Consider the following 27,252-nt stretch of genomic DNA (forward strand, 5'->3'; position numbering starts at 1 on the left):
CCTGGGTGACAGAGTAAAACTCCATCTCAAAAAAAAAGAAAGAAAAGAAAGAAATCCAGCAGATTGGTGCTATTTGGTAGTAGTAGTGGTGGTGATAGAGAATTCTTCTTTCTCCCTTAGATGAAATAACACTATTTTCTAAATCACATACTCTTATGCTGATAACTAATTAGGCTTCCCCTAGAATATAGAAAGACCATACATAGTGAATTTTTTAAAAGAGAGAAATGACAATATAGAACAGGATGGTAGATTTGGATCCATGCTAGTGAATTAGGTGGAAATTAATATGTCAGGCACTTAATAACCATATTTATTTAATCCTCCCAACAAGTTTTCAGAATAGCAATGATTGCCTTCTTTTATAGACAAGGAAAATGAGGACTGGGGATGGTAAGTCCAAGTTTATAATAATGGTTGGCAGTACCTGAATTTGAACCAATGGCTCCTATTTCTTTTCTTTTCTTTTTTTTTTTTTTTTTTTTTGAGATGGGGTCTCACTCTGTCACCCAGGCTGGAGTGCAGTGGCATGATCTCGGCTCACTGCAACCTCTGCCTCCCGGGTTCAAGCAATTCTCTGCCTCAGCCTCCTGAGTAGCTGGGATTACAAGCACCCACCACCACGTCCAGCTGATTTTTTTGTATTTTTGTATTTTTAGTAGAAACGGGGTTTCACCATGTTGGCCAGGTTGGTTTGAACTCCTGACCTCATGATCCACCCACCTTGGCCTCCCAAAGTGCTGGGATTACAGGTGTGAGCCACTGCGCCTAGCCAGGACTCCTATTTCTAAACCGAGTTGGCTTCTAATCCCAAACTTAACACAACACGGTCTGAAGACTAAAATTTTCTCCATCGTTGAGAACACCTGATCAACACAGAACTGCTTGCTCTTCCCGAGAAACCCCTTCCTGCCTCTCGGTTCATAAGATCAGGTGTTCTCAGCCATGGAGAAAATTTTAGTCTTCAGACCATGTTGTTTTAAGTTTGGGATTAGAAGCCAACTTTCTTTTCCTCTGCTTGGTCAATTATGCATAGCTTTTATTCCTTGTTTTCCTTTAAGGCTAGTCAGCTGAATAAATATAATCTCTTCTTCATCTTGTGTACCAAATATTAATTCTTCTTATTCCTAGGTCATGATTTTCTGCCATAAAATGAACATCCTGAAGTTGAAGGGGATCCTATAAAGACTCTATCTTAGGTACCACAATTTGGTTATGCATGGGCTGAATATAACCCCAGATGTGTTTTTTGTTATTGTAGTTCATTTAGTTTTATTTTGGCTAGCATATTCTCTTATATATATAAACTTACATGTAATTCACATATGATACAATTCACCCTTTTACAAAGTGTAAAACTCAATGGTTTTTAGTATATGTACAAGGTTGTGTAACCATCACTACAGTCCATTTTAGAACCTTTTAATCACCCCCAAAAGAAACTCTGTGCCAGTGAATAGTCACTCCCCATCTACCTTAACTAAATCCCACAGGCCTAGGAAATGACTAATCTAATTTCTGTCTCTATATATTTGCCTATCTGGATATTTTCCATAAATGAAATCTTATAATGTGTGGGCATTTTTGACTGGTTTCTTTCATTTAACAGCATGTTTTCAAGGTTTATCTATGCTGTAACATGTTATCATTTTTAATGGCCTAATAATATTCCATCATATGGATATACCACATTTTATTTGCCCTTTCTTCAACTGTTGGATGTTTCTCCCCCCCTTTTTGGCCATTATGAATGATGCTGCTATAAACATTTATATGTATACAACTTTTTGTGTGACTATGTTTGCATTACTCTTGGGTATACATCTCGGAGTGGAATTGTTAGATCATATAGTAACTCTAAGTTTAAACTTTTGAGATACAGCCAGACTACTTTTCAAAGCAGCTTCAAAATATTAAAGTCCCTTTAGTAGTGTATGCGAATCCTGATTTCTCCACATCATCATCAACACGTTATTATTTGTAATTTTTATTATACCCATCTTAATGGGTGTTAACTGATAGCTCTTTATAATTTTCATTTGCATTTTCTGATAACTAATAATGTTGAGCATCCTTGCATGTGCTTATTGACAATTTGTACATCTTTTTTAGAGAAATGTCTATTCACATCTTTACCCATTGTTTAATTGGTTTGTCATTTTATTGTTGAGTTGTAAGAGCTCTGTATATGATCTAGGCACAAGTCACTTATCAGAGATATGACTTGCAAATATTTTCTCCCATTTTGTGGGTTGTCTTTTTACTTGCTTAATGGTGTCCTTTAAGTGAAACAGCTTTTAATCATGATTAAGTCCAAGTTATTTATTTTGTTGTTGTTGCTTGTGCTTTTGGTGTCACACCTAAGAATCCATTGCTTAGCAAAGTTACAAAGATTATTTTATTCTAAGAGTTTTATAGTTTTAACTCTTATCTTTAGATCCGTGACCTATTTTGAGTTATTTTTTGTGTCAGATGTGAGGGAAAGGGCTAACTTAATTCTTTTGCAGGCAGACATCAAGTTTCCCAATATCGTTTGTTGAAAAGATCATTCTTACTACCATTTAATTCTTCAGATGCCTTTGTAGAAAATCGGTTGACTATAAATGTCGGGGGTTATTGCCAGACTCTCATTTCAACTCCACTCATCTATATGTTTATCCCTATGCCAGTACCAGACTGTCTTGATTACTGGTATTGTAACAAGTTTTAAAATTGATGTGAGTACACTAACACTTTTCTCATTTTTTTCTAGCTTGTTTTAGCTATTCTGAATCCCATGAATTTTTATATAAACATTAGGATCACCTTGTCAATGTCTGCAAAAAAAAAAATCTACTTTGGATCTTGAAAAGCATTGCATTGAATCTATGAATCATTTTGGGGAGTAATGACATCTTAACAATATTAAGTAATTCAATCCATGAACATGGGATCACTTTCCATTTATTTAGGTTATCTGTAATTTCTTTCAACAGTGTTTTATAGCTTTTCAGAGTATAAGTTTTGTCCTTCTTTCACAAATTTATTTCTTAATATTTTACTCTTTTGATGCTATTGTAAATGGACTTAATCTGTTAATGTCATTTTCAGTTTATTCACTGCTACAGTGTGCGGATACAGTTGATTTTTGCATATTGATCTGTGTCTTGCAAGCTTGCTGAACTCATTTATTAGTTTTAATAGTTTCTTTAGAGTTTTCTATATACAAGATCATGTCATCTGCTAATACAAGTAGTTTCACTTTTTCTTTTTAATTTGAATGTCTTTTATTTCTTTTTCTTGCCTAATATCCCTGACTAGAACCTCAAGTATAAGGTTGAGATAGCATAAGTGGATATTCTTGTCTTGTTTCTGATCTTACGGGGCAAGCTTCCCATGTTTTACTTTTAAATATATTGTTAGCAGCTGGGCACGGTGGCTCACGCCTATAATCCCAGCACTTTTGGAGGCCAAGGCGGGCAGATCACTTGAGGTCAGGAGTTTGAGACCAGCCTGGCCAACATGATGAAACCCCATCTCTACTAAAAATAGAAAAAATAGCCAGGCACGGTGGTGCATGCCTGTAATCCCAGCTACTTGGGTGGCTGACACAGGAGAATTGCTTGAACCTGGGGGGCAGAGGTTGCAGTGAGCTGAGATCACACCATTGCACTCCAGCATGGGTAACAGAGTAAGATTCTCTGTCTAAATAAATAAATAAACAAATAAATAAATAAATAAATTGTTGTGGAGTTTTTGTACATGCCCTTAGTCAGGTTGAGGAAATATCCTTCTATTCTTATTGCTTTTGTCATGAAGGGATTTGGAATTTTGTCAAATACTTTTTCTAAATCTATCAAATTGCTTATATGTTTTTTGTTCTTGATTCTACTGATATAGTATATTATATTAATTGATTTTTAGATGTCAATCCAAACTTGCATTCCTGGGATAAATCTCACATTGTTATGGAATATAACCCCTTTTATATATTACTGAATTCAGTTTGCTAGTATTTGGTTGAATATTTTGTGTCTATATTCGTAAGAAGTATTGGTCTGTAGTTTTCTTGTGATGTCTTTGTCAGATTTTAGTATCAGAGTAATACTACCCTCATAGACTGATCTGGGAAATGTTCCTTTCTCGTCTATATTTTGGGAGAATTTGGTGAATAATTGATATCAATGTTTTAAGTTTTGGTAAAATTCACCAGTGAATTCATCTGGTTCTGGACTTTTTTTTGTGGGAACTTTGTTACTCCTGAACTCAATCTCTTTGTGTTTTATGGATCTAATCAGCTCTCCTATCTCTTCTTGAGTAGTTTTGGTACTTTGTATATTTCTAGGAATTTGTCTATTTCATCTGGGTTACCTAAATTGCTGACATACCATTGTTCATAATATACGTCTGTAATCATTTTTATTCTGTGAAGTTAGTGGTAATAACCGCTCCTCCGATCTTTAATTTAGCCATCAGTGTCTTCTGTCTGTCTCTTTTTTTTCTTCATCAGACTTGCCAGAGGCTTGTCAACTTTGTTGCTCTTTACTAAGAAGCTTGGGCATGCCCACAGTTAAACAGGGATGACAGTGTTTTTAGTAGGGCTCTCTTTCACTGTCTCTTTTTCTGAACTTTCTGTTAAGCTGTCTGCTTCTGTTGGTATCACACCCAGCTGTTAGGCTCCACTAATTGCTGATTTATTGCTCTATTATTTCTTGGCAATGTCCTAGAGCATAAAGTGCCCCATAGTCTGATGCAAATAAATTCAGGCCCCTTTGCAAGGGTAGGCTTTAAATCCAGTCTTTGAGGTTTGTTCTGACCCAAGTAAGTCTCTTCTTAGCTTTTTCCCTGGTTCTCTTCAATAAACTAGTTGCTCTATGGTTTAGTTTGTTGCTCTCATGTTGCAACCAGCCTCCTTACCACTAAAAATCTCCAAGGTTTTGAGATCACCCTTAGGCTTGAACTTTCTTTCCCACACTTTCTTCCAAATAAAGTCAGTTCCTACGAGGAAGACTTCAGAACTCTGTTCTTATGCCTACCCCCTTTGGCAAAACATCTGTACCTATTCTTTGGAGCTGGGGTTGGGAACGGTGGCTCATTTCTCTTGAAGAGACGCTCCTGCTTTATGAGAAGGACACTGAGTAAGGGAAGCAGCCTCTGTTCTTCTGGACTAGCCTCTGCTGGCAGCTGGCATAAAACCTCTACCTATGAGAGATCTGGGGAGAGTGTCATCTGAGCTATAGTATTCGCAGCTTGCTGTAACTGAGTAGAGCCTCTGCCCTGTGATTGGGGTCTGAGTAGAGAAAGGGAATCCCCCAACCTCTCATTCACATTTGCCTGGAATTTAGCCTCCATAAGACAGAGGATAGGAGAATCAGAAATGCTAAAACCTGCCTCTCCAGGGAAGATTCTACACCCCTTGACTTCGAGCTTAGAGAGGAGGGCACCCTATCTTCTTGGCCACATCTGTTTGGAATGGAGTTTTTGCCACATTGAACTGTGGGGCAGGGGAGGGAGGATAGGGAGAGAGTGTGTCATGACTCAAATGCTACAGATGCTCACTGTTCTTAATAAGATTTAGTTGATTATTAAAAATAACTATTTTATCATCTGTTGTATGCCATTATAATAATTTTCAGAGAAATTATTTTAAAAACAATTTTTATCAATTATGGTTGTTCCACTGGGCCGAGAGTCACAGAGCTCCTCACATTGTCATTTTGGAAGCAGATTCTAAGTTTGATTTCAAATACCTTTAGGCACAGCAGTTTCTATCCAGTTGACCACCTGGCCTGCTACACCCTATTATCTTATGACAGGATGCTTCTCACATTCTTTTGTAAAATCCTTTCCAAAATAGTCATGAATCTCCCAACTCTATACTCAGCCCCTGCTTTATTTCTTTATTAGCATACATCACCATTTTACATTATATATTTATAGCTTTGTTCATTTTCTGTCTTCCCTCTCTAGAATATGAACTACATGAGAGCAGGAATTTTGCCTGTATTGTTCACCTGTATATAACCAGAACCCAGAACATACCTGACATTTGTTAAATGTTCAGTATATATTGAATTTACTTTGAGTACTATCTCTCCATCTGTGGCAGACATGATGAGTTGTTTTCCAACATCATTCACTTCTTCTTTAGTAGGCACTAATGGCATCCAGAAAAAAAAAAAAAAAAAGCCTTTCCCAGGCACCCTTGCAGCTATATAGCTATATGTAGCCATGTAACCAAATTTTGACCAATGAGTTCAAGTGGAAGTATTATATGGAACATCTAGTGAGCCTCTGCTTTAGTTTCCTGTGGCTGCTACAACAAATCACCACAAACTTGGTGGTTTAAAACAACATAGATTTATTATTTTACAGTTCTAGAGTCCAGAAATCCAAAATTAGTTTCGCTGGGCTGAAATCAAAGTGTCAGCAGGACATTCTCCCTTTGGAGACTCTAGAGAGGAATTCATTTCCTTGCGTTTTCCAGTTTCTAGAGCTGCATTACTTGTCTCCTTTCTCCATTTTCAACGCCAACAGTGTCGTATCTTACTTTGCTCATCATGTTGCCTACTGTCTCTGCTACAATCAATTCTCCCTCTCCCTCCCTCTTACAAGGACACTTGTAGTTGCATTATGCTTGCCTGTGTAATTGAGGATAAACTCTCAATTTGAAGATCCTTAATTTAATCACATCTGCAAAACCCCTTTTGCCATGTAAGATAACATTCACAGGTTGTAAAACTTAGGACATGGAGGCCTTGAGGGACCATTATCCAGCCTCCCTCAGCCTCCTGCAGGTCAAACTCAGCATGTAATGGCTTGAACTCCAGCAGCTACTTGGACCATGAGGATGAGGACTGCAGCCTAGGGATGGTTTGGTGGAAAGCTAGGAGGAATATGGAACCCTAATGAGTTTTGGACCCCACCATAACCACTCTGAATTGGCACTGTAATTTTGTTTAGCCAGTAAAATGTAGGAGAGGCTAGGTGGTTCTCCTTCCAAACCTAGTCCTCCAGAGGCCTTGCAACTTCTGCTTTCTTTTAGAACCCTAAATCGTATCTGGGAACATCTAGCATAGTCTATTGAAAAACGAATGACGTGTGATCCAGTCACTGCATTGCCCTAAGACAAGAGCTGGACAATCACCAGGTATGTGACTGAGGCCATCCTAAACCAGCCAGCCTCAGCCAGTCTGCCAGCTGATCACAGACACATGACTAAGGCCAGCCAAGATCAGTCAAACCTGGCTCAGAACAGCAGAATTGCCCAGCCAACCCACAGACCCTTAAAGAATAATAAATGATTATTATTCTAAGCCTCTATAGTTTGTTAAACTGCAATAGCTCATTGATAAAGCTGCCAAAAAGAATAGCATCAAAATGTATTATATATATAAAGTATAAATCATCTGGAGATTATACACAATTTTGAATGATTTTTACTTTTTACTTCATCAAAATATGATATGCATAAACTATTGATATGCAAGATAATTTTTAAGTAACATGAATAAACTTTTAAAATTTTGAATAGGTATGTACTTAATGTATATTAGAAAACACTTGTTTTCTTTTCGTTAACTTTTATTTTAGATTCAGGGGTACATGTGTAGGTTTGTTAAATAGGTAAACTTCTGTCACAGGGGTTTGTTTTACAGATTATTTTGTCACCTGGGTACTAAGCCTAGTACTTAATAGTTATTTTTTCTGATCTTCTCCTTCCTCCCACCCTCTACTCTCAAGTTGGCCCCAATGTCTGTTGTTCCTCTCTTTGTGTCCATGCGTTCTAATCATTTAGCTCCCACTTATAAGTGAGAACATGTGGTATTTGGTTTTCTGTTCATGCGTTAGTTTGCTAATAATAGTGACCTCCAGCTCCATTTATGTTCCTGCAAAGGACATGATCTTGTTCTTTTTATATGGTTGCATAGTAATCCGTGTTGTACATGTACCACAATTTCTTTATACAGTCTACCACTGATGGACATTTGGTTGATTCTATGTCTTTGCTATTGGAAAACACTCGTTTTCTGTGAACAATAGTCATGTGAAATTTTTGCCCTAAATAAACTTTTTAAGGCATTTTAAGGCAAATAAGTATCCCATTTGGAAAATATTAAACAATGGTACAGGTGGTAAGCAGAAATAGTAAAATCTATGAAATTGTGAAACAAATACCTGAGGTTTGAAAAACATTGTAAGAAGGCAGGTAACCTAAAGTTGGCCAGGACACTTAAGCTTTACCAAGGCACCTTATGTAAGCATTTGGCAATTCTTGGAGAATACTGGCCTGAAGGAATTTTTGTTCTAAGTCTGGGGCAACAAAACTAGTGTGAGGCATGTTGATGGGATGAAAAAATATTTTGTCAGATAAATTCAATTTTGCAGGCCTAGCTTATACCTGTGTATAGGCAGACATACATTATTTAGTGTTTACACAGAGAGTCTTATCTGAGGATCTCAGTACCCTTCACAGGCTTTAATTAAACCCCACAATATCCCTGATGAAACAGCTATTATTTTAGATGGGTAAATTGAGACACTCTTAATCAAGCCTCCTGAAACTGATGAGGCAATCTGCCTAAGGACAAACAGGAAGTGATTATCTAAGCTGTGAATAGAAGCTGCTAGTCTTTCTCCTTGGTTCAGACTCTAACCACCTAACCGCAGAGCCTGAGGGAGGAGAAAATTGCCTGCTTTTAACTGTTTCTCAGAGTAGTGTGAGATTGTCTCTCTCCCTGGACCTCACTCTTATTAAAGAAGGAAAGAAGTTGCTTGCTTGCCCTTTTCTTTTCTTTTTCGGTCACAGATAAATAATCTCCTTGTTCCTTTCCAGGGAGAGTATCCCAAACAAAGACCTTTTTCAGAAGTGTTTTGGAATTATCTACCTGTTGCATTAAGGCAGACACCAAGAGTTTCTGCTTTTAGGGAGCATTTTAATCCCTTATCTTAAAAAGCTTTGTCAGTATCAACGGGCTTAAAGCTGTGTGTTTTCCCTGCCAGGGGGAACGATTCTCCGCCAAACATAATCTTGGGCTCATTTAGACTTCCCGGAACTTTGGGTTCAAATCCTGCCAGGTTTCATCCTGGACCTTCATCTCTTCACATTAGATAAATGGAGCAGAAGATAGTTTACCATGTCAGATTTCTCAGCCAAGATTTTGGAAGCCAATGATTTAATTTAAAAGTCTTGGTTCTTTGAGAAAAGTTGTTGAGTTTACTTTGGATCATGAGATCAAAGCTAAATACTGCTAGTTAAGCACTTCTTTAAAAGGACTAATAATATTTTCTTTTGGAAGTTTTTGCCAGGTTTTTAAAAAATGGCAGCTGTACATGAATGTTGTCTAGATTATCAGATAAGTTTTTTTGTATTGTTCACCTTACACTGAAACATAGACATACACAATTTAATTATTCTTAATACATATTATTTACTTGTATCTTTTGTTAGATGTTCATAGCAACCTAGAACTGTTGATTCATGAAGTCTCTAGCAAAAGGTCATTAGGAACTAATGGAAGTGTTAGGAGGAAGATGAGCTGGGTTTTGATAATGACTGTTCACATTACTTTCATTGACTTTGAAGAAGTTTCTGGATGAAGCTGTGTCTTCAGTTGAGACTGACAATCACTGCCCATCTTATATAGCAACTGTGAACAGACTATGTGAAAGCATTCTATAAACTATGGAGTTATGAAGCTATAAAGGATTATTATTTATGCCATGATTCTTAGTACATTCATTACTTACATGTTAATATCTGCTGTCAATGTTATACTAAAAAAAAATGTATACTCCTAAATAATTCAAACTCTTTCTATTGTGTTTCATTCAGCACACTACTTGGTTGTAACAGAATATCTTAAACCATCTTAAAAAGAAAAAGAGAATTGGTTGGCTTGGGACAGGGCCAGATTCAGTGGTCAAGAAGGTATCATTGACATAATGCAATTATCACTGTCACTTCCTTAATGCCATCTAAAATTATCTTTCTAGATTTCTCAAAGAACTTAAAACAGAACTACCATTTGACCCAGCAATCCCATTACTAGGTATATATTCAAAAGAAAATAAATCAGTCTACCAAAAAGACACATACACTTACGTTCATTGCAGCACTATTCACAATAGCAAAGATAGGGAATCAACCCAGGTACCCTTTAACAGTTGACTGGATAAAGAAAATGTGCTACATATATACCATGGAGTAGTATGCAGCCATAAAAAAAAAGGAAATCATGTCCTTTGCAAATATGGATGCAACTGGAGATAATTATCTTAAGTGAATTAACGCAGGAACAAAAACCAAATACTACATGTTCTCATTTATAAGTGGGAGCTGAACACTGGGTACTCATGGACATAAAGATGTCAACAGTAGACACTGCAGACTACTAGAGGCAGGTAACAGTGGAAAAACTAACAATTTGGCATAGTACTATGAGTATAGTACTATGCTCATTACCTGTGTGATGAGATCATTCATATCCCAAACCTCAGCATCATGCAACAGACCCATGTGACAAACCTATACATGTACCCACAAATCTAAAATAAGCTTAAATTATTGAAAAAATGAAAATTTAAAATAAATAAAACTCTCCTCCCAGGAATATTCATTTATATGCAGATAAAGCATTTATTAATATCAGTTTTATCTATTATGAAAATGGGCTTGAATGGTGTTTGAGCTCTGAAAACAGACAGACTGCCAACTCAAGTGGGTCCCTGACCCCCGAGTAGCCTAACTGGGAGACACCTTCTAGTAGGGGCTGACTGACACCTCATACAGTTGGGTGCTCCTCTGAGATGAAGCTTCCAGAGAAAGGATCAAGCAGCAACATTTGCTGTTCTGCAATATTTGCTGTTCTGCAGCCTTCGCTGGTGATACCCAGGCAAACAGGGTCTGGAGTGGACCTCCAGCAAACTCCAACAGACCTGCAGCTGAGGGGCCTGACTGTTAGAAGGAAAACTAACAAACAACAGAAAGGAATAACATCAACATCAACGAAAAGGGCATCCACACCAAAAACCCATCTGTAGGTCACCATCATCAAGACCAAAGGTAGATAAAACCACAAAGATGGGGAGAAACCAGAGCAGAAAAGCTGAAAATTCTAAAAACCAGAGCACCTCTTCTCCTTCAAAGGATCACAGCTCCTCACCAGCAACGGAACAAAGCTGGACAGAGAATGACCTTGACGAGTTGACAGAAGGCGGCTTCAGAAGATTGGTAATAAAAAACTTCTCCAAGCTAAAGGAGGGTGTTTGAGCCCATCACAAGGAAGCTAAAATCCTTGAAAAAAGACTAGACAAATGGCTAACTAGAATGAACAGTGTACAGAAGACCTTAAAGGACCTGATGGAGCTGAAAACCATGGCACAAGAACTACATGACTCATACACAAGCTTCAGTAGCCGATTTGATCAAGTGGAAGAAAGGGTATCAGTGACTGAAGATCAAATTAATGAAATGAAGTGAGAAGAGAAGTTTAGAGAAAAAAGAGCAAAAAGAAACAAATAAAACCTCCAAGAAATATGGGACTATGTGAAAAGACCAAATCTACGTTTGATTGGTGTACCTGAAAATGATGGGGAGAACAGAACCAAGTTGGAAAACACTCTTCAGGATATTATCCAGAACTTCCCCAACCTAGCAAGACATGTCAACTTTCAAATTCAGGAAACACAGAGAACGTCACAAAGATACTCCTCGAGAAGAGCAGCCCCAAGACACATAATTATCAGATTCACCAAGGTTGAAATGAAGGAAAAACTGTTGAGGGCAGCCAGAGAGATGGGTCAGGTTACCCACAAAGGGAAGTCCATCAGACTAACAGTGGATGTCTCCGCAGAAACTCTACAAGCCAGAAGAGAGTGGGGGCCAATATTCACCATTCTTAAAGAAAAGAATTTTCAACCCAGAATTTCATATCTAGCCAAACTAAGCTTCATAAGTGAAGGGGAAATAAAATCCTTTACAGACAAGCAAATGCTGAGAGATTTTGTTGCCACCAGGCCTGCCTTACAAGAGCTCCTGAAGGAAGCACTAAACCTGGAAATGAACAACCAGTACCAGCCACTGCAAAAACATGCCAAATTGTAAAGACCATTGATGCTAGGAAGAAACTGCATCAACTAACAAGCAAAATAACCAGCTAACATCATCATGACAAGATCAAATTCACACATAACAATATTAACCTTAAATGTAAATGGACTAAATGATCCAATTAAAAGACACAGACTGGCAAATTGGATAAAGAGTCAAGACTCATCAGTGTGCTGTATTCAGGAGACCCATCTCGCATGCAAAGACACACATAGGCTCAAATAAAGGGATGGAGGAAGATCTACCAAGCAAATGGGAAACAAAAAAAAGTAGGGGTTGCAATCCTAGTCTCTGATAAAACAGACTTTAAACCAACAAAGATCAAAAGAGACAAAGAAGGCCATTACATAATGGTAAAGGGATCAATTCAACAAGAAGAGCTAACTATCCTAAATACATACGCACCCAATACAGGAGCACCCAGATTCATAAAGGAAGTCCTTAGAGACCTACAAAGAGACTTAGATACCCATCCTATAATAATGGGAGATTTTAACACCCCACTGTCAACATTAGAGAAACTTAACAAGGATATCCAGGACTTGAACTCAGCTCTGCACTGAGAGGACCTAATAGACGTCTACAGAACGCTCCACACCAATTCAACAGAAGATACATTCTTCTCAGCACCACATCGCACTTATTCCAAAACTGACCACATAGTTAGAAGTAAAGCACTCCTCAGCAATTGTAAAAGAACAGAAATCATAACAAACTGTCTCTCAGACCACAGTGCAATCAAATTAGAACTCAGGATTAAGAAACTCACTCAAAACCACACAATTACATGGAAACTGAACAACCTGCTCCTGAATAACTATTGGGTAAATAACAAAATGAAGGCAGAAATAAATATGTTCTTTGAAACAAATGAGAAAAAAGACACAACATACCAGAATCTCTGAGACATATTTACAGCAGTGTGTACAGGGAAATTTATAGCACTAAACGCCCACAAGGGAAAGTAAGAAAGATCTAAAATTGACACCCTAACATAACAATTAAAAGAACTAGAGAAGCAAGAGCAAACACATTCAAAAGCTAGCAGAAGGCAAGAAATGTCTAAGATCAGAGCAAAACTGAAGGAGATGGAGACACAAAAAACCCTTCAAAAAATCAATGAATCCAAGAGCTGGTTTTTTTTAAAAGATCAACAAAATAGATAGACTGCCAGCAAGACTAATAAAGAAGAAAAGAGAAAAGAATCATATAGACACAATAAAAATGATAAAGGGGATATCACTACCAATCCCACAGAAATACAAACTACCATCAGAGAATACTATAAACACCTCTATGCAAATAAACCTAGAAAATCTAGAAGAAATGGATAAATTCCTGGACACATACACCCTCCCAAGACTAAACCAGGAAGAAGTTGAATCCCTGAATAGACCAATAATGGGCTCTAAAATTGAGGCAGTAATTAATAGCCTACCAACCAAGAGAAGTCCAGGACCAGATAGATTCACAGCCAAATTCTACCAGAGGTACAAAAAGGAGATGGTACTATATCTTCTAAAACTATTGTAATCAATAGAAAAAGAGGGAATCCTCCCTAACTGATTTTATGAGGCCATCATCATCCTGATACCAAAGCCTGGCAGAGACACAACAACAAAAAAGGGAATTTTAGACCAATATCCCTGATGAAAATTGATGAAAAATCCTCCATAAAATACTGGCAAACCGAATCCAGCAGCAAATCAAAAAGCTTATCCACCACGATCAGGTTCACTTCATCCCTGGGATGCAAGGCTGGTTCAACATACACAAATCAATAAATGTAATCCATCATATAAACAGAACCAAAGACAAAAACCACATGATTATCTCAATAGATGCAGAAAAGGCATTTGACAAAATTCAACAATACTTCATGCTAAAAACTCTCAATAAACTAGGTGTTGACGGGACGTATCTCAAAATAGTAAGAGTTATTTATGACAAACCCATAGCCAATATCATATTGAATGGGCAAAAACTGGAAGCATTCCCTTTGAAAACTGTCACAAGACAGGGATGCCCTCTCTCACCATTCCTATTCAACACAGTGTTAGAAGTTCTGGCCAGGGCAATCAGGAACTCGGGTGAGTTGTGTGCAGGAAATAATTTTCTAGCAGCCTTCACTGAGATGCCCCTGAGGTCAGGAAACCTTGGCTATCCAAGAACAGACTTGGAGAATATGCCTATGTGATTTTAGAAAGTTAAAGCCGTTCTGGCAATCATTAAAAAGTCAGGAAACAACAGGTGATGGAGAGGATGTGGAGAAACAGGAACGCTTTTACACTGTTGATGGGACTGTAAACTAGTTCAACCATTGCAGAAGACAGTGTGGCGATTCCTCAAGGATCTAGAACTACAAATACCATTTGACCCAGCCATCCCATTACTGGGTATATATCCAAAGGATTATAAATCATGCTACTGTAAAGACATATGCGCACATATGTTTATTGTGGCACTATTCACAATAGCAAAGACTTGGAATCAACCCAAATGTCCATCAGTGATAGACTGGATTAAGAATATGTGGCACATATACACAATGGAATACTATGCAGCCATGAAAAAGGATGAGTTTATGTCTTTTGTAGGGACATGGATGAAGCTGGAAACCATCATTCTCAGCAAACTATCTCAAGGACAGAAAACAAAACACCGCATGTTCTCACTCATAGGTGGGAATTGAACAATGGGAACACCTGGACACAGGGTGGGGAACATCACATACCAGGGCCTGTCAGATGGGGGTAGGGGGCAGGGACAGCATTAGGAGAAATACCTAATGTAAATGACGAGTTAATGAGTGCAGCACACCAACATGGCACATGTATACATATGCAACAAACCTGTACATTGTGCACATATACCCTAGAACTAAAGTATAATAAAAAACAAAATTTTTTTAAAGAAAGTGGGCTTGATAAGATTTTAACTTGGTAGACTTTTAACTACTGGCTATACAATTCTTGACTTAGGAAATTAAAGCCTTAAGTCTTCTGAAAAGTCTTTTTATTCAGTTATTTCAGTAATTTTGGTAGTTTTGCACCATCATCTGCTGAGAAATCTATCCTAGATTGTAAAAACTTTGAAAGTGAGTACTGTCTTATACATCATTTTTTTTTTTACTTTAGCACATCTTGCACAACATATTCATTCATTCAAGAAATATTAATCAGCTCTATGCCTGGCCCTAGGAATACAATGGTAAATGAGACGGCTACAGCTTATGGCTTCATGAGTGATATATTTAGTAGACAAAAGGACAATATTAAATACAGAAAAATAACTTAGGCTACAAGAATTCCAGAGAGATGTGAGGGCATCTACTTTAGTTGGGGAGTCAGAAGTACTCTCCTGTGGAGAGGAGTTTAGTGGAAATTTCAAGCCACTAGGCTGGGGAAATGGTTGCAGAAGACTCACTTCAGGCAGAAAGAATGTGTATGTTTAGGAACACATGAACAAGAGCCTGGAGACTGGGAAAAACTGAAAATACCTCATAATGTACAATGTAGGAAAGAGAATGGCCAAAAATATTCTATAAGTTTCCTCTAGACTGACAAGTATTTTACCCTATCAGTCATGAAACACTTCTTGGATGCAGCTCATGGCATAAGCAGCCCTGTCTGTTTCTTCCAAGTCCAGGACAGCTTAGGACTAACCCAGATGTGCTGGCCACGTACCTCTTAGATGCTGTACTTCATGGAAGACAGATGTCATTGATCACTAGCCATAACTTCTAAGCCACCTACCGCATATTTGCCTGAGGCCATTCTTCCCAGTGGGTCTTAGCCAGTGACTGGGCACAGCAGACACTCAGACAGACTCATTTAGGGATATGAGAGCTCTTCTAATGGGCAGCTTTCGCTGGAGGATCCCTCTTCAGCCTTGCAGAAGAGCACTGTAGTCTAGACTTTTCCTACACAGCCTTCCTTCCTTCCCTCTCTTCTCATAAGGTCAGACCTGTGTGCAGTTCCATGGTTCCTTCTGTGTCCTCCAGCTCCTCCCCATTTTTCTTCACAGGCATTTCCCCCAGTAAAATGCTTGCACATCTAATCCTGCCATAGTGTCTGCTTCTCAGAGGACCCAAACTAACAATTCCAGACAACCATGTATCTTACCCTGTATGGGGAGATGGCACAGTTACAAATAATTTTTTTCTGTTAGTTAGGCATAGACATGCAATCCCAAAGAGTATTTAATGAAGGTTTTCTTAAAGTAGAAGAAATAATCATGGGCTGAGTGGTAGAGGATTTGTGATCAAAGAAAGAGCAAGAGAGAAAGAGAGAGAAAGGAAGAAAAAGGTGAAAGTGATGGGGCGAAATGAGAGGGAGGCTGGCGTTGGGGAGGCAAACTTAAAAGAATGTTCCTGGAAGAGGGGGAAGGAAAAACATAATGCCTTCACTAATTCTGTTGGAATAACAATCTCTTATTCTTGGAAGATCCAGTGTTTTCTTTAAGAACCAGGTTCCATCACTGTAATGGAAGGGTACTCATATAATCACTTAAGTCTAAGACAGAGGGAGAAACTTTTAGCAAAATTACTTATAGAAGATAGGTTCTATATCATACAGATTTGTAAATTCAAAGAGTCTAACTTTGGGAGTTCAAAATATCTGATTTTTTTTTTTTTTTTTCCGCAGATATTTCTTTGGAGGCCGGGTCACATGGGAACCTCTTTGTCCACCTTCCCTCTCAGGGCCCAAATATCCCTCTCCAAAGGTTCAGAAACAAAATGGGAGGAAGTTGAGAATGATGACAATCTATGCCTGACTTCATCTCCAAGGAAAGTTTGACCTAGAGAGGTGTGAAGAGGTCAAACCTGCACTGTCCAATATGGTAGCCAGTAGCATGTGTGGCTCTTTACATTGACATTTAAATGGACTACAATTAAATAAAATTTAAAAATCCATTTCACGGGCATACCAGCCACATTTCAAGTATGTCATACCTGCTTGTAGCTAATAGCTACTATACTGGAAAGGACACACAGAAAATGTTTGCATCATCACATAAAATTCTGTCAAACAAATCTGTGTTGAACAACACATTTAGGACTGTGTTCAATCCTAAGTTGAACACAATCCTTAGGATCTGTGTTGAATGGACAGAGCTGCAGTGGGAAAGGAGAAGAGTGAGGCTCTAGGAAAATCCTGCCCTCTAAAAAATGAAAGGCTCATTCTATGGTTGGCCTCCATGCCATCACCAAAGATCATGGACAGGTTAAATCGATTAGGAAAGCCCTTCTCACATATCTAACCTGCCTGCCATAGGTTCAGGTTATGTAGTACATTGGACAATGTAGCTTGAATCCTAAATTCAAATGTATTAAATATTCTTAGTATTCCATGTACATACTAACAAAGAAAAAAAAAAAAATGTTAACTGACTATGCCATGCTCTCCTTCCAGAGCAGTGTTTCTTGACTTCAGCACTACTGACATTTTGGGCCAGATAAGTGTTAGCTGTGGGGGCTTGTCCCATGAACTGTAGGATGTTCAGCAGCACCCCTGGCCTCCACCCACTAGATGCTGGGAGCACTCCCCACCTCCACCCCCATTGTAACAACTAAAAATGTTGCCAGACATTACCCAGTGTACGCTGGAGGGAAAAATCACTCCAGGGTGAGGGCCACTGATCTAGAATATGATATATGGCATCTGTGACATGAGAATATGACCTTATGCCTGGTCATAAAAGAATATGCCACCTCCTGACCTGAGACACAACCAAGCAGTGGCCTGTGACTGACTTGGCAAAATAACACTTTGTTCAGAGGAAGTTCATAAAACAGTTTTGGCCCAGAGGATGAGCTAACCTCATAATAGGTACTTGAGAGAAGCCACCCCACAAATGCATGATGTGTACCATGACTAGGATTGACTTAACTAGGGTGAAGAAATCATATAATTTGCTATGTCTACAGATAAGTAAGTAACCCAAATGTGTGTTTCTTTTTTGCATATCAAAGGGTAATTCTAGAATAAAATTCATAGTCACAGTCATTTTTAAAAACATCAACATTTTCAAAAGTCTAAATAACTACATTTTTCACTCTCCTCTAAAAATGGAAGGCACTAAATAATACAACACTGTGTTCTAACCTGAAGATTTTCATACTCAGTTCTAACTCAAAACTGTATCTGCTGACATCATGCTTCATAAATAATTCCCATGTAATAATTAGGTACCTTGAGCAGAATTACCAATGCATTTGTCTTGAATGCTTAATATATTTAATGGGAAATGTCTGGGGGGAATTTTCAGTTCTGTCACTGCCAAGAGGAGGAAGTATTAACCATTCAGAATAAGATACTCACATGAGATTTTGTGCATGAAGAAAGCCACAAGTGAGGCTGTAAGACTTAAATAGATGTTGCTCCGGAGAAACAATAGTCACTACTACACTCCCTTCCCTCCCTTAAAAGTCTGTCCATTCCTAAAGGGTAGGGACTATATGTTCTTCCAGTACTTCTATTAGTGTCCTATGAATATTAGGCACTTAATACATTTTTTGTGCATCAACAGATGGACTCAGAACTAACCCTCTGAGTATACTGCTACTGCTATCCAGCTTGGATGAGGATATAAGTCTCTTAATCCCCAACTTATCTTGTTTCCTAACACAAGCAATATATGGGGAATTATGCTTAAGAGGTTGTGGCACTTTCTATTTAAAAACCCAGCTCTGTTTTTTAGACTCTTTGTTCTTCAAGTTGGTTATGTGCTAGGTGACCTTGCTAGTTCCCTAATTTTTCCAGGTTTCCCTTTTCTCACCAATAAATTGAGACTAATTAATAATGACACATTAGTTTGAAGTCTAAATGAGAAAATCTACACGAGGCTTTTAGCACACTCCCTGACACATAGAAAGTGTTTTCTAAATGCTACTTATTATTTTTATGGCAGAATTCTCTCATAGATCCAAAAAAACGTTTTTATTTTTAAAAAATTATAGTCGCATTTTTTAAACTATTACTTTTCTTCTCTTTGAAGTCAATCTTCTCAATACAGCTAGAGAATTACAATGAATTTGGGGATCTGAGAAACAATCGTTTCTAAATATTTGTATGTTATTTGGAAACAATTACAATGGCAGCAAGAGAACAAGAGGCTACTTTTTAGTATCAATCTATCTGTACCCTTTAAAAAAAAAAAAAAAAAAAAAAAGAGCATCCCATGCTGATTTTTAAGAAGAGGTGAGGTAAAAGTGGTACAGCCTTATTAAGTACAGGAACTAAACAATCCCTTTTATTAAACAGATCTTGAATTTGTATTACATTGAATTTATAGATCAATTTGAGGAGGATTGATATGGGTATGATATTGAGTCTTGTTATTTCATAATGTGATTTCTCACTTAGGATTGTCTTATATCTTTCAATACTTTTAGAATTCTTTTTTAAAAGATCATTCATATCTTTTCTTGGGTTTGCTTCAAAGGACTGTATAGATTTTTAAATGGGGTATTACTAAGTATTCTAATTGGTTAAAGCAAGAACACTATTGTTTTTGTATATTGATCCTCTATCCAAAAAATTTACTGAACTCTCTAACTACTGCTAGTTTGCAGATTCTCCTGGATTTGCAAAGTTAAAAATCATATGAGAATAAATACCTTTGTATCTTCCATTTTACTTTTGATATATTTTATTTTTCTTGTCTTATTCAGTTGACTAGAATGTCCAGTTAATATTAAATGCGGATAATATCCAAGGGCAATATTTGTTTATATTTTCCTTAAAAGGAATGCTTCTAATGTTTAACCATTAACTATAATGTTAGCGATACATTTTTTATTGACTAAGAAAGTTTATTTTTTCTAGTGCAAGTTCCATCACATCATTCAGTTCCTTTATTAAAAATTTTAAAAATATTAATAAAGTATAGACATCTGAGGACTTGTACACAAAATTTAAATGACAGTTACAGTTTAATAGCAGAAAAAAAGGATAAAATGATAGAAGAGAAAGTAGAAGAGATAGAGATGACTACCTTAATTGACAAAAGAATATTTTCTTTATGTTGCTTTTTTAAAGATTAGCTTGGACTTATGCTCCTCACTAAGTCATTCCAGGGTGATGAGTAGAAGTTCTCCAGGAATTGGGAGCTGGGTCTGTGGTACCGTTTTGCTATTTTCAGTGCTGTGAGACCGTAGTGGTCCTAACATGTGGCAGTATACAATGGATTTCTGGCTTGGGTTGACTGTTTTCTTGGCTTTGTTTCCACTTGCCACATGGCATTATCCACTAGACATTGGTAAATAAGTCTGCTTATCAAAAGATACAAAAAATATATTTAATAAGTGATCTCCCATGATTCTTTCCTTCCCATTTGGCCCTAACTGCCATGTTTTTTCTTAAGTGTGGGCCGTGCTCACACCTGCTTTCACCAGTCCTGTCTACCAAGCCCCAGAGTGCTGCAGCCTGACCTATATGTTGCAACTTTAGTTCCCTTCTCACATTCAGCCTCAAATGGATCCATAGGGCTTCCTGGAATTTCCTTTATTTATCACTTTATCATTTCCTAGCATACTTTCATCGTTGCCATTCCAGGCATTCTTTTCTTCTGAAACCCCCAGCACCCCGTACCCTCCAGCCTCAGAGGACTTAGTTCATGATGTCATGAAGATGGTGGCAACCAGCCTTGTCCACAGGTCAACACTTGTAGGAGGAGTGGTCCTTCTTGGTACTAGCCTTAGGGGTAAAATCAACCTCCACACGGACCCATAGGAAGAATGAATTCCTCCAAGATCCTTCAAATAGAGAATTATTTCAAGAAAGGCTAGACCTTCTGGGATCATTTAACATAACAGGAAATCCTCCCATTATCATTTGCGAAGAGACTGGCTTCTAGAATTGAGGGGCAAAGTGAGATTTCAATGAGCAGTTCCACGTGCCATTGAGTTCCCTCACTCTCGCTTCAGAGCATATCAGGTAGTGACCTAGGAGTCGCTCTTCTTTGAAAAAGAAGTTTCTGATGCAATATTTGTTTATGATAAAAATTTTAACATAGAAAAGTATAAAGAAGATGTAATCAATAACAGGACATATTAATAGGTTTATTGAATGCTCACTATATGCCAGGTTCTGTGCTAAGCACTTCATAAGCATTATCCTATTTTTTTTCTTTCTTTTTTTTTTTTTTTTGAAGGGGAGTCTCACTCTGTCACCCATGCTGGAGTGCAGTGGTGGGATCTCAGCTCACTGCAACCTCCGCCTCCCGGGTTGAAGCAATTCTCCTGCCTCAGCCTCCCGAGTTGCTGGGATTATAGGTGCCTGCCACCATGCCCAGATAATTTTTGTATTTTGAGTAGAGATGGGGGTTTCACCATGTTGGCCAGGCTGGTCTCAGTCTCATGACCTCAGGTGATGCACCCATCTCAACCTCCCAAAGTGCTGAGATTACAGGCATGAGCGACTGTGCACGGCCCTATAAGCATTATCTTATCTTCAAAACAAGCCAGAAAAAAACAGCCACTAATATTGATATAATTCCCTTCAGTCTTTTTTTAAAATAGATTTTGTTAGGACATTTCAAATTTACCAAAAAAAAAAAAAAAGTTGAAAAGCTTGTACAGAGAGTTCTCTCATAGCCTACAGCCAAAGTCCCCTATTATTACCATGTTACACTAGCATGAAATATTTGTTACCATTAGTGAATCAATGCTGATACATTGTGATTAACTATGATCCACAGTTCACTTAGACTTCCTTAGTTTTTGCCAAGGTCCTTTTTCTGTTCCAGGATCCTCTTCAGGATCCCACATTAGATTTCTCATCATGTCTCCTTAGGCTCTTCTCAGCCATGGGTTTTTCAGACTTTCCTTGTTATTCATAACCTTTACAGTTTAGAGGAGTGCTGGTGAGGTTTAGTGAAGGATGCCCCTAGATTAGAATTTGCAAGGCTTTTCTCATAAGATGCGGGTAAGAATTTTTTAAAATTCTGATTAATTGAAGCTGAATTATAATAATTTTTTTCTGCTAGTGAGACAAACACCCAGTCTTTCTCTTTTTTTTTTGCTGTTGAAGTCCATTACCAGATTTCAAATGTTACATTGTCTAGAGTCCTGAAAAAAAAACCAACTTCATCACAATGTATTTGTTAAACCAGCCCATAACTATCCTTTCTTCTGTTATCCTTGCCCAGTTTTGTTATTATCTTCAGTCATGTTTCCCAGGAAGCAGACCCTGGGGCAGACATGTAAGTTCAGGAAGTTTATTCAGGAAGTTAAGCTCAGCATCAATCCCTATCAGGGCAAGGGCAGTGGGTAGAGTTATAAACTATGATGTAGGTGCAGTGGAAGCCTCAGTGATAGAACCAGGATGGTCTTTCAAAGTTATCTTAAATTGATTCCAGGTGGCCAGGCCCTTATGCCATTGCATCTACCAATAATTGGAAGTTGGTTCTCCCCAGGGAAAGAATGTAATTTTGGACAAGGCAGGTCCTTCCAGCAAAAGGCAGTTCCTGGAAAGAGACTCAGCTATGCATGGCCAGCAGCCACCATTCCCAGAAGCTGGGGGAATGTATGCCCTGTTCATAAAGGGTAGATCTAGGCAATTTGCCACAGCATCAACTATAGTAACCAAGAATATTGTTTTCTCAAATCCAGAATTGGGGAGGTTTTTCTTTTGTAGAGTCAAACAATCTGTAGAAGCTAAACGTTACCTATTCTTTTGATTGTGTGATAAAACTCAACTTAAAAATGGTCTGGGCCATGAGTTGCAGGGGTCTGGGTGTAGTTAGAAGTGAGGCTGGATAGATGTTTGACTCCTAAATCAAGTTATTTGACAGCTTCATAAATCCTTTTTCTTCACTCATGTCATATTGGTAACCTAATTTTTTTTCTAGAAAAAGAGTCAACTTTACATAAGTTTTCAGATTTGTTAGCATCAAATTATAATCACCCTTCCAATATTTTAAGTCACTATTTTATATTTAATTATGCCCCCTGTTTTTTCTGTGCCTTCTGTCTTTGTTTCTAAGTCTTGCCAGATGTTTGTTCTCCTTCTCCACTTCATTCTTTTCACCTTTTCAAATAAGTGGACTTTGTTTTTGTTTACCATCTTTATTGTTTGTTTTCTGTTAAATGTTTGCTCTTTAGTAGTTTCTTCTTTCAACTTTCTTAGGGAATAAACTTCTTTTTCTAAATTGAGTTGAGTTCTGGGCTTACTACTTTTCTGTTTTCTTTTTCAATAGATATATTTATGGCTACAAAGTTCAACCTGGAGTATTGATCTAGCTGCATTGCATATGTTTTGATTAAATATAATAGAGATTGTAAGTTGTCCTCCAATTTCCATCCTGATCTTTTTTTCTATTAAAAAAAAAACCCACCCAAAATGTTAGATGAACATATGCTTTCCAACTAAGGATAATATTTCTCAGCCTCTCTTGCAGCTAGGGTGGCCATACGTTGAGTGTACATAGAGGCCAGGGTCACACAGGTGTTTGTTCCAGAAATTTCTGAGAATGAGATCTAATTTGCAATCAGTAATGTGTTACAGAAACTCCAAGGTGGTCAGCAACACAGTCTGCCTAGTCAGCTTTGAAACCTACTTGTCAGGCCAGAAAAAGGTACTGGCTAGATTCTACTACTGCAGCAAGGAAGGCTGGAGAATGGAGACTGTCACCTGGAAGCCATTTATCTGTCTAGCTAAAATTTGGAGAATCCATTATTGAAAAGGTAAAGGAAGAATGGATACTGGGAAACTATTAGCACTATCCATCATAACTCTACACTAACACACAAGGGATACAATCAAGTAATTTTGATTTGGGTGGTAGAGATGTGACCAGAAGTCATACATGTATCCTTTAGTTTGCATCTTCAAAGAAAATGAATACACCCTCTTCTTCCTTTGTTCTCATTCCCTACTGGCTGAAAGTCAGCATGATGGCAGGAGCTGGAAATTGTCAGATCATGACATGAAAGCAGCATAGTGAAGATTGTAGAACACACAGCTAAGGGGCTCTGAGAAAGACAGGATCTAGTTAGAGTCCTCCTGGAGAGCTTCTCTAGACTTTCCCAGCCTAAGAAATAAGTGCCAAGCATGACCAAGATGAATCTTGGGGGCTGGTGAGGATAGAGTTCCAGCAAAAAGGAAGTGAGGGAACAAGGTAGAGATGGTAGACAAAGCAAACTCAAGACGTACTTGCAGTGTTCTATTTTATTTTCATAAAATAATGTATTTAATTGTTTACAAAATAAACATTGATTTTCAATACCTAAAAGAAATCAAAACAGAAAGACTTGAAAACAGGAAGGTACTCCAAAGTCCACCTGACAAACTTTAGTTACACAAGAGGAAAACACAATATCCTGGCTTCTGGCATAATGAGTGTTACAGGATGACATCTGAGGGTACCAACACTGTATCAGAACATTTAAGAGCTATGATATTAACCTGAACAGATGTTGTCCCATCTCTTTCCAGCCTTGAAACCTTAGGGAGGCCTCCATTTTTCTCCAATCCATAAGGCTATTCTGAGGTCTTAATGATATTATAACTATAAAGAACTTTAGTGTGCTTGGCACACAGTGCATACTCAATTAGTGACAGCAATTATTATTTCCAGTATGTTTTAGCACTTTCCCAACTCTAGAACCTTCTCTTTGCCATTTTCTTGAACTCCTTAGCTTTTCCTTTTTCCCCTCTTAACATAGAAAGGATTGACCTATAAGTGCCACTGAATGCTAACACTGTCAGAAGGTTTATTAAGTTCAAGGATTCAGCATCTATAAAAATAAATCAGTACCCTGTTTTATGGGAGCTCAGGGCTCAAAATTCTGTAACACAGGTTTACATTTAATGACAAGTACCTATGCCATGAACATGTCATTGTGAATATTTCTGTGGCAAATTGCACTGAACAATAAGGTATTTCAGACAAATAACCCGATGTCATGCAGGAGGGAAAAGCCTTCTTTACTTACTAATTCTTAGCTCCGAATGCCCTTTGTGCCTCTTGGCTCACTATTAGATCAGAGTAGTTATTATTACTGAAACATAAGGTTAACATTTCCATCATCACTGGGGTTACAATTTGCATACTTCTGCATAATTCTTGTGCGCAGCTGCTGTTATACTTCATCTTTCATCTTGGTTTGTACAATTCATCTGGAATTTCTTAAAACTGAACATTCATAATAACAGTCTTGAAAGAACTTCAGGGGGAATGTTGAGTTCAACATTTTAGCAGCATCCTTAACTTAAATAAAAAAGTTTCAGAGCCTCTTGAAGACATGAACGGTTTTGACTAAAAAGTTTAATATCGACCACATGGGCTAAATGATTGCAGAACAAATTTTTTATTGCATTATAAATCTGCTGGAAACAACAACAAAAAAAGGTCATCGATCTCTTCCTCACTTCTTGTTGGTTTTCAAAAATTACTCTCTTTGCCTTTCTTGTTTCCCAAATTAAACTAGGGTATTCAATGTTGTCACAACTTCTATTTGTCAACAATTTTTTTTTTTTCATAAACTATTGAAACTTGTAGGCTAGATGAGAGGAAACCACATAAAAACTCGAGCCATCTTTAAAAATCAAAAGTGCAATAAAAAGAAACTGGTCAACAGCCATTACATGAAATAAAGGAAAGGCAAAAGAGAGTAGTTTAAAAGAAGACATGAATTCTAGCCTTGACTTTGCTTAAAACTTGACATATTTCCATTAGCACATCATTTCACTTTTCAGTAGATGGGCCACTTGGTTACAAGTTTCAGAATCCAATCCAATTGCCAAAAGAACAAGTGAAAGCAATGGTAGGGCAGAGCCATTTATCGGCTCACATACAAACATGGGGGTATATTTGGTTCAGGTGTGGCTAGATCTAGGCCTAAATGAAGAATGTGTTCCCTCTTACCCCTATTCCTCAACTCCTCTTTTTCTGTAGATTGGCTTCACTTTCAGGCAGCCTTTTCAGATCCCATGGGAAGATAGTTACTAGCACTTCCAGTTTATGTCTATCAGTTTAGCTATCCCAGTGGAAAGAGAGCACCCCATTCCTAATAGTTCCCATAAAAGACCCATGGTCTTTGGAAAACCCCTTTAGATCTCAGACTCAAATTTGAACCAATGCAAAATGCAAACTGGCCAGGTTTCAGGTACATGCACCACATATTATATGAACTACAATTTGGGAGGGGGTGTTTGCCTGAAGGAAAATCAGAGTAATGTTACAAGAAAAAGTGGGGAATTAATAATAAATGATGGGCAGGCAAAAGCAATTTACTTTCACTCCAACATCTCTTGGATCTCAAAGTACTCAATGAAATGCAGAACTCGGAGTTGATGATGTGAAGCTTTTTACTCTAAGATTCAAACGACAATACCTTTAAGAAACTTCTGAGAAAGAAAATTGAAACCCAATATTTATTCTCCTCCTCTATCTTTAGTGAAAGAATCCCCTAACCTGTGATAGATGCATAGCTGCCCAGCAAAAGACTATTATTCCCAAGCTCCCATGTAGCTAAGTGTGGCCAAATGACTGATGTGGTAGGCAGAATTATGACCTCTGTATTAGTCTGCTCTCATGCTGCTAATAAAGACGTACCCGAGCCTGGGTAATTTATAAAGGAAAAAGGTTTAACTGACTCACAGTTCTGCATGCCTGTGGAAGCCTCAGGAAACTTACGATCATGGCAGAAGGGGAGGCAAACATGTCCTTCTTCACATGGTGGCAGGAAGGAGAAGTGCTGAGCAAAAGGAGGAAAAGCCCCTTATAAAACTAAACTGTCAGATCTCATGAGAACTCACTCACTATCATGAGAACAGCATAAGAGTAACTACCCCCATGATTAAATTACCTCCCACTGTGTCCCTCCCATGATACGTGGGGATTATGAGAACTATAATTCAAGATGAAATACAGCCAAGATGTATCAACCTCCAAAGATAGCTAGGTCTTAATCCTTAGAAACTGAGATTGTCACCTTACAAGGTAACAGGGGCTTTGCAGGTGTGATTGAGTTAAGGATCCTGAGATGGGAAAATTATTCTGGATTATCCAGGGAGGCATTAACTGCAACCGCAAATGCCCTTATAAGAAGGAAGCAGAGGAAAATTACATACAGCAGAGGAGAAGGCAATGTGACCACCAATGTAGAGACTGGAGTGATGCAGAATGCAATAGATACCAGAAGCTGGAAGAGG

At 37.9% G+C, this 27,252-nt stretch overlaps 1 protein-coding gene and 1 long non-coding RNA gene across 2 annotated transcripts in view; both read right to left on the bottom strand.

Moving 5' to 3' along the window:
* Positions 1–27,252, bottom strand: part of PSMD6 (proteasome 26S subunit, non-ATPase 6) — a 1,096,682-nt gene that overhangs the window by 1,028,519 nt on the left and 40,911 nt on the right. The gene's annotated exons all lie outside the window — the stretch shown is intronic.
* Positions 1–27,252, bottom strand: part of LOC126948859 (uncharacterized) — a 60,705-nt gene that overhangs the window by 770 nt on the left and 32,683 nt on the right. The gene's annotated exons all lie outside the window — the stretch shown is intronic.

This window comes from Macaca thibetana, chromosome 2, assembly GCF_024542745.1.
Source record: "Macaca thibetana thibetana isolate TM-01 chromosome 2, ASM2454274v1, whole genome shotgun sequence".
Classification (NCBI taxonomy): Eukaryota; Metazoa; Chordata; class Mammalia; order Primates; family Cercopithecidae; genus Macaca; species Macaca thibetana.